We start from the raw sequence: 13,921 nt of genomic DNA on the forward strand, positions 1-13,921 counted from the left end.
TTGCTTGGGATTGTGGATATCCATAGAGGTATTAGGACTATCTCATTACTAAAGACCATTTTTAGATATAAATCACAGACCCCTTAGACTGTCTTGATTCCCTAAGCATTCTTTTTTTATTTACCAAAATTGACAAATTTCTTATCTCTCATTTTTTAAGAGGTAACACAGGCGTATTTAAAAATTTGCAATTAATGCAGACATGTAAAAAGTAGAAAATGAAGATAATCTACCAGATTCATCTTAACAATAACCACTTACGATATTTTGGTGTATAGCCTTATATATGTACGGGTGTGGATGCGTACTCATGTGGCTAAATGTGTGAGAGTACTTGTGCATGTGATCAGGGGAAAGTACATAGCAAATAGAAACAGAGACAGCCGTCAAATACAGTAGGCATTATATTTTGTAAACTATTTTTGTTTTTGAAGTTAGACAATGTATAGAACTTAATAGACATAGTAACCAGAAACCCTAGAGTTATTTCCATATTTCTGAAGTTACATCTGTATACAGATAAACATTCATCACAATCACCTTCACATGTTGCTTGGAGTTCTTGCCTCCAGCTGCCATGTTAGGTTGCAGTAATGATTGACATGTGTTTGCACACTATTTGGGAATTTCATATTTGTTATGTTGGATTTCTTCTGTTCTTCAGACACACAGCTTGGAAATACGCATTTTGTTTTCCTACAACTGGGTGGGGCACACTTACCAGCCTTAAAGGCTTACAATTAGTGGGTCCCCAGCTTGCATCCTTAAGCAATCGTTATAAATACTACCGTTCTTATTAACCCTGCCTTCTGTTCTCATTCAGTTTCAACAGGGTACACTCAGGAATTTAAACCATAGTGCTTCGTCATTTAAATAGATAACCTGCCACTCAAAAACTGACCTTCAAGTTTGATGTTAGAAATGGAGCTAATAGTTCAAATACTTTAAATAACAGACTATGGATTTTTGCAATGTTTTAATAGGACATTTAAAACAACAGAAAGATTTGATTCTTGCGATTTTCCCCAATAGTGATTACAAATAGTCTCCTCTTTCTTTACTATATTTGAATGGCATATTTCATTTCACACATCCTTTACTTGCTGCCAGAACCCTAATATTGCTAAGGGAGAAAGCTTACCTAGTGCAGTGTTTGTAAATGTCAACTAGCCAACAGATATTTAGAAGCCTATGAATGTTCACCTTTCTAACATTTGCTTAAAGCCATCTGGAATTAATGTTCTCCTCTTTCTCTTCTTCTTACCTCAAAAAACAAAACAAAACAAAACAACACCTTGTACAGAAGTTGACACAAAACGTATTAAATAAAGCTGGTAATGAACCCTCTTGCATTGAAGCAGAAATTAACACGCCCACGTAAAACAAAAAAAAAAAAAAGGAAACATTTTTATAGTAATCTGTACACTTGCTGTCAAGCTACCCTTTGACGTATCTGCAATTTTCCAGTGAAACGCATCTTGTTTATTTTGGATTAGAAGCAAGCTCTTGCATGTCTAGCAGGATTCATTTGCTACTAAAGAAGCACTATCCTGAAACAAATCACATGTCCCTCAAACCAAGTCTGCTTGTTTTCATTTTATTTTCTCAGCCTGATTAGTAACATTTGTGAAAATGAGTAACTTGAAAGATGATACTGAAAATTGTATAGAGTTGGCCCACCCCTCTCTCAGAAGCGCAGCTAATTTTCCTGGGGCCTCAGGACTGTGAAGTAGGGAAATGGAGAACGAGGAAGTAGAAAGCTCTACTCTGGATCATCTGCTAGTACATGATGCAGCAAGGAAGCCAATGGATACCCTGGGTGAGTACCACGTTGTAGGGAGATTTGCCCTTCTCTGGGCTCCATTTATCTTTTCTATTTCTTTTGTTTCTCTTTCCAGGTTTGTTCTATCAAAACCGAATGTAACAAAATCTGGGTAAATCAACATCCTCTCACGTTCAGCCATACCCACACCTCCAATCCCACCATCCAACATTCATTTAGTAAATATTTACCGAACCCCTTCTTGGTACAAATCACTTCATAGGGCCAATTGGACATAGAGCAATTAGCATAGCCTATGATTAGATTAGCATATGGCAGTCCTTAGCCTCTAACATTACAGAGTAACTTCTCCTATTTTCAAGTCCTTGAGTATTCCGTCCTTCCCAGGTCCAAAACTTTCCAAGTTTACCTAGCCATCTTTTCCCCTTAAGCTTCTACCTCCATTTCTCAATTTATATCTGTTCTATAAAAATCCCCCCCCCAAAAGAAATCTTCCACTAAAAGTGGGTTATTTTTAAATTTTATCGGCTAATTACTTAAAGTTCAAACTCTTCAGCCCATACTTAAAATCTTGTCTTTTCAACTCTTACATATTCAGTTACTGATATCCAAAATGATCATATAGCTATAGTCTTGCAAATTATTCACTATAAATGATAGTATGAATATGCAAAATGCCAAGCGTCTTAAAAAATAACTAGCTTACACTAGTCCTTTCAAAAACCAATTAATAAAATGTATACTTTTAACAAATATTTTTGAACATCTATGTATCAGTAACCAAACTTGTTAGCTGGAAACAGAAGAGATCAAAGATCTGGTCAACTGACCCAATATATAATTTTGAAAATGTAAATTTAATTTGTTCCTGATAAATGGCCTCTCAAAAAATAACCTATTAATAAAGGATACTGTCAGGAAAGTAAACCTTATTTGGGGCCTTTTAGGAGTCAACACATCTGTTTGCTTTAAACCTAGGAGATATAGAATGATAAGAAGAAATTAGGTTGTAGCTAAATATCCATGAATATTAAGGTTATTCTCTATTGGTTTGGAGGGCTCATTTACACACCAATATTCAGCTTTAGGAATTTAGGGACTCATTAATTTTGCTAAACGTGGAGTTTTGAGAAAAAAAAAAAAGCTAATTATTTCTTTACTATTTTTATATCCAAGCACAATCTTCTTATTACTCACAAAGGACAAATCTTTACCAATCCCCACCCCTTGCAGTCGGGGAAATAATTTCATTTAAACATCCCCTGAAAGCAATTATTTATGGGCTCCACAGAAACTGGGGTAAACTTTTTGTGGTCCCATTTATTTTGTGGAGATTAGAGATTACTTATAAAATAATACCACTCATAACTATTTGGTTACTATGTTAACAGAAAAATCAAGCAAAAGTAAACCAATGATCCCAATCACATATCAGAAATACCTTGTTAGAATTTCACTGACCTTTCAGTTGCTTTCAAAGTATTATTTTGATCTTTTAACAACATCACTGATTTGAGAGGCTCTACATTCTCTGCATCATCAAAATTTTATGAGCCAAAATTATTAACACAATTGGTTTTATGGAGAATTGCTTTGTTGTTCTTGTAAGATGTTCTCTGAATAGACTGTTGAGGTTTATCCGAGGCGCAATTATTGCTAATTAAATCTATGATAAACACTGTAATATATTTGAAGAAACCCTTCTTGAGGCATCTTCCCTACCTGACACCATGTGTCCTATCTTTCAGCAATGGACAACAGTTATTTTGCTGTAATTTCTGTAACACAGTTGTCTCTGGGGTCTCCTTTAAAATCTCCAAGCTTCTCACATTTCAAGTTTCTCTAGAGCAGTGTTTCTCAACCTTGGCTGGCAGTTCTGATGTCCAGCTGCATCTCAGACCAATTACATCAAAAACTCTAGGGGTGGAACCCTGACATCAGTAATTTTTAAAACTCCCAGGTGGTTCCAAAGTGCAGTCATGGTTGAAAAACACGATTTGGAGTGAGAAATGACCTCAGGCTATCCCACAACTTTTCTATTAATAACCTAACATATTACGAGTGGCAAAATGGCATCAGTGAACATGTACGGTTATAAAATAGAGCTATTTCTTTTGTTCCAATTCTGCTGAGGTATTTTTGTAAAACCTCTGTGTCTATGTCCCTGTAATTTGAAGTTTGAGCCATCAAATTCTGATAAAGAATCTGCTAGGTTTAGACCAGAGCTGGAGCATGACTTTTCTTGATTTAAAAATGGCAGTTCTTAGTAATATTAAGCCATTTAATTATTTCCTAAAAAAATCAATTTTGAACAAAAGTGTCACTCTTAAATAATTAAAATTTTAGTAACTTTGAGGTAAATAATAAGCTGTCGATGCCATTTATCTAGATCAATTTATTAATGCACAGAATTCCTAAGAGCATCACTCTCATCAGTAGTTTCTTTGTATGAATTCTTATGTATTAAACTCTGTATGCTAACATTTATGGTGTCTGAAACTCCTTCATGTAATATCATTAATGTTTTTAGCTTTCTAGTCAGGAAAAATCCTTTTAATTGTTCATTCTAATGATTCAAAAGAAAATCATGTTTTTGTTTTGAACCCACCTTTAAATTTCAGCTCTAAGCTCTTTTATTTATTTTAAATTTGCTGCAGAGTTAATCTTCAAACCTCTCAGTTTATTTTTCAATAATGTCTCTCTCAGGCTCAGACATGGGAGGAATAATTAGACATCTCTCATTCATCAATAACAAGGAAACCTTTTCTTAGAAGGTTTCACTCTATGCTTTTTCCTTCCCACAGCCCTTTCGTTAGGTGACAAGTTTATTTGATTTGGACAACTATTTGGTCATTTTCTTTAATGGGACTTAGCAAACTTTGACATCTGAAATAAAAAAAAAAACAACTTTCATTTGGAAATTTAAGTTACTATGGAATGCAATTTATAAGAATGTTATTATTAATGATGTAAACCCAACTGTTTTGGGGATTACAGTGAATCTCATGACACTGAACAAGTACTATGACATTTACCCATTAATCAACCTAAGAAATTGATTTCAAGAAAGAGCCTTTGGTCCCAGATTGCTGGGACCTGAATTATAATGTAAATTTGGTGTCTCCTTTTCAAGTAAATCTCACTTTCCTTGCCAGTTCATGAAGTGGTAGCATGGAGGCAAAATCTCACCTCTAACAGGCAGTCTTTCTGAATCTGCTTCCCCAAGTAGAAGTGATCCACTCTCTTGCTATTTCTCCTTCCTGTAAATACTTATATTAAAGAGGTTCTACCACTTAGTGACACATTTTCTTGACTTCCTCCCCATGCCTCTCTGTGATAATCTGACCTGATTCATAACTATATCTCTAGCAACTAGGGGTTCTCACTTGGTGTTCAATAAATGTTTGCTAAATGAATGATGAGGGATGTGGATTACACAGATTTAGCATTTGTTAAAATGCATCAAATTGCCTGTTCAAGATCTGTGCATTTCACTGCATGTAAATTGTACTTCAACTACAAAGAATAAAAGAAATCTTTTCATTCCCCTTGGAACATGCTTTCAGAATCAGATGGCAAACCATTATGGAATTGGAGATTTCTTCCTTCATCACAAATAGGTTAATATGCATCTTGATAATCCACATTGTTTTCTGGACTCGAAAGTTTACTATTTTACAAAATCAAACTCATCCACAAATTTGCCACCCATGTGGATATTCAAATAATGTGGAAACACACATGTCAAATTCAAGGAAGATGTCTTAAATACTAACGGCTTCATTGAAATAAAATTGAAGTTTTCTATAGTAATTATTTTGTGGGATTAGGCATATTTGGTTATTACTACACTAAAACATGACAACATCCCTTAATAGTCAAACTTTGTATAAAAGAAACACTCTCATTTACTTTTATAAATGTTTGAAAAATTCTACAGAGTTATATATAAGTAACCAAATACAAAAATTGGTATGGACTAAACCAATGCAAATGAGCTGAGACATTATTTAATCAGCTGGTACCATCAATAGGTCCTAAAAGGTATATAAGTACATTACTTACAAGTGAAAATCTACCACTTTATTATCAGTTATCCAGTCAACAGTTATTAATTAATAACAAAAATGCCCTACAGAATGGCCAGAGTATAAACCCCAATCAATAGACAACAAAAAAACGTAATTCTTCCTTTCCTAATCATTTTATCCTTCTTTCTTTGACTTCATTACTTGATCTTTAATAGATAAGAAAGCATGTAAAGTGAAAAAAAAAATAGAACATAAAAACAGAAGCATGGCTTCACCAACATCAAAACTTGAAAACACGTTGAGAAATAATGATAAATTCTTGCTGTTCTTAGCAACATAGAATAGATACTAGCAATAAAAAAGACCTGGGAGTCTAGAGTATCATTTGTTTGTTTAAGAAGAACTTTTCTCCTTAATGAAATATTCTGCAACATGTCATATAAACAAATTAAAAGAAGTGAAAGTGCGTGACTATCCAAAGCCTTACCTGTTGGCTCGTTTTTCACTTTTAGTAATGTACCCTGAGGGATAACTATAGAAAACAGACCAAAAAAAAAAAAAAAAAAAAAAGTAGTTCTTACTGACAAAGCAAAAATGTCCCATTCCCCAAGAGGGTATGAATGTCCTTTGGTCACAGAAGTAGTTTATAGGGGAGCATATTGAATGGTTTTGCTTTAATTGTATGTTTTTTATCTAATTATAAAGAAAAATATAATTTCTAGATTATATTAAAACTATAAGAGTGATTATTAACTTTAAAAATTTAATTTCGTGAATTGATTGTATTCCCTTAAAATAGAAATAGTCCTATTTTGCATTGCAGTTTGAATTTTTTTTCCAATGAGTGCATAAAATTGTTGCATATGCAAATGTGCCATACCTTTTAGTATTGCTTATGTACTTTGCAATTGAAGTGTCTATATCAAATTCTTTAACTCAATTTCTGGTTTTGTTGTAAACCAAACACTACTTAATAGCTTAGCACACCTGATTTGACTTGGCATTTTCAAAACTGATTTATTGCACACTCTGAGAAACCTGTTAGTTCTAATCTTGCAAATGCAATAGGTTCCTCTTGCCGTGATAATTATTATGCAGCTGATAGGTATGTTATGTCTTCCCTCAGTTTATATAATTGTGATTTATCATCCATTTCCAAGAGAAATCACATCTCCAAAGCAACAGGTTCTGCTATGTCCTATTGACTAAAGTGCTATGCATTATCTGAAGAGTAGCTGGGTTACAAAGAGGGACGAATACAAACTCACCCTTTTCCAAGCCGTGGAGTAATTCCTGGGGAGAAACTGATATGTCTTTACGCTTTGCAGTAGGTCTGGTCAATGTCTTAGAATTTAAACACAATTAACTTAGAGTTTGCAGTTTGTTTCTACTGCTTACAAATAACTGCCATCAATAGGCTACACATGGGATTGACTTCCAAAATATTTGTAAAATATGCCAAATAATTAAGTAGAGTTGGTGACAATGTAAGGTATATTGAGGTAATGATATAGCACAATTCTTCTTCTTTCTTTAATAATTTCCATTCTCAAACTGTAATTCATTTTTTTTTAAATTGACAATGACAACTTGACAAGCATTGTTTGTAATTATGTTTGGATTTTTTTAAATCCGAAGTTCAGTGACTTCTGATCCTTCCCAATAAAATTGTATCACTCTGCCATCCTAGATGGGTCCTTCACAGCCATGTGAGAAAGGTATTCTTAGATATATGTCTCTTTTTCTGTATTATGAAGTAACAAAAAGAGCTTTGAGAATTCTGTATTTGTTCTCTTATTGATGAGGACCCAAATTAAGGTACAGGTAAAGTGGTTCTGGAAAAATACCAAGATATTTTGTCTCTGAGTTTTCTCTTAAGTGGCAAAAAGTAAAGCAATGCAGAAACAAGTTAAAGAAAACCATCATTCTTGGGGCGCCTGGGTGGCTCAGTTGGTTAAGCGACTGCCTTCGGCTCAGGTCATGATCCTGGAGTCCCGGGATCGAGTCCCGCATCGGGCTCCCTGCTCGGCAGGGAGTCTGCTTCTCCCTCTGACCCTCCCCCCTCTCATGTGCTTGCTCTCTCTCAAATAAATAAAATAAAATCTTTAAAAAAAAAAAAAAAAAGAAAACCATCATCATTCTTTATACTCCATGTGATGATAAAGAGGTAATTCTAGGATAGCTAAAATTATTTTAATATTTACTTCAAATTTTAAAGACAGAATGAATTAGATTCAACACAAAGGGCAACTACTATTACTACAGTAACTACATTTGAATCAATAATTCATGTATTCACAATTCCATAAAAATCTCTCAGTTCTTTCTTATTTTACTATTACAGGTATATTTGATTCTTATAAAGGGCAGTATGTGATAGAATTAGGGAATATAAATTAGACCTGAAAAATCACTCAAAAATTATTTTCTTCTATGGATCGATCTCTCAATCTATTAATCTATCAATCTATCAATCTATTCACTATCTACCTATAGCAAATATATTTATAATATTAAAATGATGAACTCCCCCCAAAAAATGAAATCTAAGATAAATGTGAAAAATTCCTATGTGTCAAGTGGGCAACTTATACCAACTTTATTTAAATAAATCTTTACATTTCTATGCAAAAGAGGGAATGTATTTTATATATGCTTTAGTAGTAAACAAATTTATAGTTAAGAAGGCATTCATCTAAATATTATTTATAACAATGAAAATATCTTAACAATCCATCATGGCTACATAAATGAAGGTATACCTTTTTAAATGAAAACTACACAGTTGTTATAAAAGATATTATATACTGACATGGAAAAATCTCAACCATATACTATTGTGTGAGTAAAGAAAGTTCCAAGCAAAAACATGTATAGTATATGTCCTTTTATATAAAATAATATTAGAGCATAGGCATTCAGAGAGATAGGTCTATACATATGTCTTTAACTTATAAATAATAGTTTGCCTTTGGGGAGCTTGATTTGTACTAATGTTTATTTTCTTTTTAGCCAAAGTAGTAAAAGCACTGATGATCTTTCTGCAATGACTTTGAATCTTCTTATTTACCCTCCAGATGTACCTCATTATTGAGACTATTTTTTGTGGTCTTCTCATCTGAGGCATTTTAAGATGATATAAATGCGAACATATTCTGAGAAGTTATAGCCAAATAATAAGTAATCCTTGCATGATTACTCCTTACTTCTGAATAGTGAAGGAGTAGAATGCAGTTTAGTAAAAAACACATGCACCAAAGGTCAAGTGTTCTTATGTAAAATATAAGGATTTATGAGAAGGGAATAAAAAAATTCAAAGGTTCATGAACAAAAATGAAGAGGGGCTAGGTAATTAGAAAACATGATAGAGCACAAGAAATTGCAAAGTCCCAAAGTCCAGAGTTTTCTAATTGGGATAACAGAAGACCTGAACATTTGTTTCCATCCCTGCAGTGAAGAAAGAATTTAAAAAAAAAAAAAAAAAAAAGCACACTCAACCTAAAGTAAACTATGGACTTTTGGTGATAATGACATTTCAATGTAGGCTCACTGGTTGTAACAAGTGTGCTATTTGGTACTAGATGTTGATAATGGGGGAGGTGTGCATGTTGGGGTGTTGGGGTTAATGTAGAGCATGAAATCAACCATAATACCTGGCTTGCTAAAATGTAACACAGAGGCCGCTGAGGGCAGGGAGGGTTTCGGGGAAGGGCGTGGACCTTTGGAATGCCGGGGCCTTCCGTGACCACTCAGCAGTTGGAATGCTGTGGGGAGTTACCTTCCCCAAAGCTCTCTTAGCCCAAACAGCCGCCCTGTGATCTAAGAGATGTATGCATTGTCCCTTAGGCTATGTTTAGCAGAACACGCAGATTAGCAATATTGTATCTTTCCCATAAATCCTCTCAGTTTCAGTAAGACCCCTTGTCACACATCACTTGCTTGAGAAATAGTGATAAGGGTATCCTGAAGGACCAATAAAAGCGGGAGCAAAGAAGAGCAAAGGGTCTTCGCCTCTGAGCGTTGAGCCCCTAGCCTTCTCCTCTCTTTCAGGGCAAACTTTGGGGTCATCTTTCATCCGTTGGTACAGGGATTGCTGGCCATTCCCGACATTGGGGGACAGAGGGTGTATGGAAACTCTCTGTACTTTCCACTCAATCTTTTTTCTGTGAACCTAAAACAGCTCTAAATAATAAAGTTTAAAAATAAAAAAAAAACCCTAAAGATCCTCTGCTAACTGCTGAAACCAATGCAGTAGATATCTTCTGGCCATCCCAAAGGACCCTAACCAAGATTCACTCATCACATGGAAGGAGTGGTCCAAGAGGGGGGAATGTAAACCATGAATCTCTTGACACCCAGACATGAAATCCCTTGGCATCATTTCTATTTCATTCAATTAAAAAAGCCAGTCACAGAGCCAGCCCAGGTTCAGAGAAAGAAGCAGTGGACTTCCCACCTCAATGGGAAGAATGGGAAAGAACTGGTGGCCAACTTTTAATCGATCATGGGAAGAGATCTCAATAGGGCACTTGGAAAAACATCAATTTGTATTAGGTAATTGAGGTTAATCAAATTAGGAACTGTTTTATTAGATTTGATCTAGTATTATACCTCTTCATCTGGGTTGGAGAGGGTATGAACTCAAGAACACTGTCATCATTTTAGACCAATAAAGTAGCTAAATTGCTCTATTTTATGTCTTAAAAACTACATAAATTATGGTAATGGAATAAAGAAACAAGCAAATGAAAATTAGCAACTCAAAATTCATGCATCATTCAAATTTAATTTGCATGGCATGGGATCACTAGCTTTTTTTTTTAATTAAACATATTGTTATATATTGTGGCGCCTGGGTGGCTCAGTCAGTTAAGCATCTGACTCTTGATTTCAGCTCAGGTCATGATCTCAGAGTTGTGAGATGGAGCCCTGCATCTGGGCTCTGTGCTCAGAGGGGAGTCTGCTTGAGATTCTCTTCCTCTTTTTCTGCCCCTCCCCCCACTTGTATGCTCTCTCTCTCTCTCTCTCTCTCTAAAATAAATAAATAAATCTTTAAAAATATTATTATATAGTTACATAAAAAATATATTGGAGGAAAATCAATTCTTATTATATTTGGTACAGAATATTTTTTCCAAACTTACAGATAAAGGTTTGTACAACAAATGATAAAAAGAGAAAACAGAACACTACTGTAGTAAAGAGAATAAAGCTTCCCCTCTCTCCACAGATTTTCATACTTGAGTCCCCAAAACCCATGAGTATGTTACCTTACATGGCAAAAAGGGACTTTGCAGATGTGATTAAGTTAAGAGTTTTGAAATGAGAAGATAACCTGGATTATCTACATGGGCCCAATGTAATCTACCCCAATCATGGGTCTTTATAAGTGGGGGTGGGGGGAGTAGGAGTCCAAGAGTCAGAGGAGTTGTGATGATGGAAGCAGAGTTTGGATTGTTGTGGTCAGGAACCAAGAAATGCAGGCAGACTCTAGAAGCTAGAAAAGGCTGCAACAGATTTTTCCCTCGAGACAACAGAAGGAACACATCATTTATTGGTAGCCCCAGAAGACTTATTTCAGATTTCTGGCCTCCAGAACTGTCACACTATATGAAGCCATTAGATTTGCTCTAATTTGTGCAGCAATGGAAAGCTTGTAAAACTATCAAAATATTTAAAATGGAAGTTATAATTACTTCCCTTAAATGACAGCTAACAACCAATAAATCATTTAGAAAAGTTTTAATAAAACTAATTTGTATGGTACAGTACTTAACTACACTGGTGTTATCTGATGAGGTCATCTAGGATTCAGGAACTGCGATTTTTAAGTTATAAGGTTGGTTGAAGGCATGCTTTGCCTAAAATATGCTTTGGAAAAGATGAGTCCAAAATACATAATTCCCTTCTGAGGCATATTATTAAACCAACTTTCACATTTTGGAAACACACAGATACTCAATGGTAAATTAAATATAACCTATGTACAAACATACCTATGTATAAATTAACCTATGTATTAATAAATATATTTTAAATAAATCAAACCTGAATAAAATAAAATAATATGTGTTATTCTAACTTATGCATTAAGACATGGAAGAAATTTGTGAGTTCAGGGTTCTCTCCCCATCTGATAGTTGGCAATTTCTAATTTGTGGGGTGTGTGCATGTATGTGTGTGCATGCGAGCCCACTTCCTCTGTTCTCCTAAATAACTGGTATGCACAAGAGAATTTAGGGAAGGAATAGGGAGGAAAACAAGCATTTCTTTGTAGATCTATGGAATTAACCTACCATTAAAAAAAAGTGTGGGTGCTCGCTTCTGCAGCACATATACTAAAATTGTAACGACACAGAGGAGGTTAGCATGACCCCTGCACAAGAAATTTGACATGCAAATTGTGAGTATTCCACAGTTTAAAAAAAAAAAAAGAAAAAAGAAAGAAAAACATGAATTGAACATGTCATAATTTTATCATCTTCATTTACGGGAAATCTAAATGCATTTCATTTCATTACAGTGAAATAGAGAAAGAACAAATATGCATAGCCAAGAAATGTGAGACCTAATCAGTTTCTATCATAAACTAACTGGCCATCCCTGGGCCTGTTTCTACACATGATAAAACAGAATGCCTCGTATGCCCAATGTCATCAGCCTGCCACTGTTCTGTTTCCCATCTTAATTAGGACGGGAGCTCCAATATTATCGTATTTTCAATTTATGCTAATGAACAAGGTCACTTTCCTCCTGAAAGCCTGTTTAATTCTTTACAGTTTACAGAATCAAATCAAACTTGTTAGCTCATCTTTGTAAGTTCCTTCCTGCCTTATTTTATATTTCCAATTCTCCAAATATTTTTGTTAAGAGCAAAAAGGCACAACCGGGAACCATGTTCTTAGCATTCCTCTACTCCTCCTAGCCTGGCCCACCTCATCCACTTCAGCCCAAACCTCTTTGGTAAGGTGTTCAGAGGATACTGGTATAAAATGTGGATGTTCCCCAGATCCCATAAACCTAAACTGCCGGGGAGGGCATTTCTGAGGATGCAGAATAAACCTTAGGAAGATTTGCAATATGGACTCCATTTGTGGATGTGTACCTGCCATGACTTAGGACAACATACAGACCCTGGGGAATCTTGCTTTCCTGATCTGTAAAAGTAGGAGAGTGTTGGCAGCATTCACCCCATGGGGACATTGTGTAGATGCGGAAACACAGTGTTTGTCTTCAGACATGAAGGTACTTAAATATCAGCTGGCCCCATAGTTATTTGAAAAAGAATGGTTTGTAAAAAGAGAGCTATAATCACCAAGGAGATGTAAGAGGGTATTTGTTCTTCTAGAATAGAAAATAGGTATATTAGCAGTCAAGGTAGATATTGAGGAAAACACAGTTTACTTACGCCAAGTTATTTAGCACAGGAAATAAAGAGTTCCTCTTTGGTTTGAGAGGAACCTGCTTAACCACAAGAATCAGAATTGAGCAGGATAAATTCATTTCAGCATGCCCTACTTGCCTATAACCGTGTGGTACTTGAGTTCTCTCTGAGCCAGTTGTAACACCTACTGGTTGTCTCATTAATTAATGAGTTGAATAAAATCTTTGACACACTTTCATTTACGAGGAAAAAAAAAAAAGAAGTGGGAAAGAAAAATGGAGATGCCCACTCTATCACAGCCCCAGGATAGGACTTCAGCTTGCATTGGGGAAGTCTGACAATTATAGTGATTTATAGAAGGAGAGATTGAGTGAGTGATAAAGGGCAGAGAGCATGATGCTCTTGTGGGTTGTGCCACGTAAGAAAGGAGAAAATGTCCCCTGATTCTGCAAAGGGAGGTGTAACCTGGGTGGGGCTGCTCTTCCTTTGCTGCCTCGGTGTCAGCACCCCCTTGATGAAGCACAGCCTGGTGGTCTCGCTCTGCTAGCTTGCCTACCCTCTCAATCCTTAGTCTGTCTCCGCCAGACCTGAGCCTTCTGGATGCCCAATTGTGAGCAAATGTTCTTGCACAGATTATAGCATTCATGCGTATAAACGAGGGGTAAGTTTAAAGCAAACATTCACATTTTACAAAACGCAATGCCTCCCTCCATCCTCTACATA

General features: G+C 35.5%; 1 protein-coding gene and 1 pseudogene across 5 annotated transcripts in view; one reads left to right on the forward strand and one right to left on the reverse strand.

The window, feature by feature from the left end:
• Positions 1 to 13,921, reverse strand: part of GPC5 (glypican 5) — a 1,360,202-nt gene that overhangs the window by 797,709 nt on the left and 548,572 nt on the right. The window lies entirely within an intron of this gene.
• LOC116631814 lies at positions 12,129 to 12,237 on the forward strand (annotated as a pseudogene).

This window comes from Phoca vitulina, unplaced genomic scaffold (genome assembly GCF_004348235.1).
Source record: "Phoca vitulina isolate PV1807 unplaced genomic scaffold, GSC_HSeal_1.0 scaffold5, whole genome shotgun sequence".
NCBI lineage: Eukaryota > Metazoa > Chordata > Mammalia > Carnivora > Phocidae > Phoca > Phoca vitulina.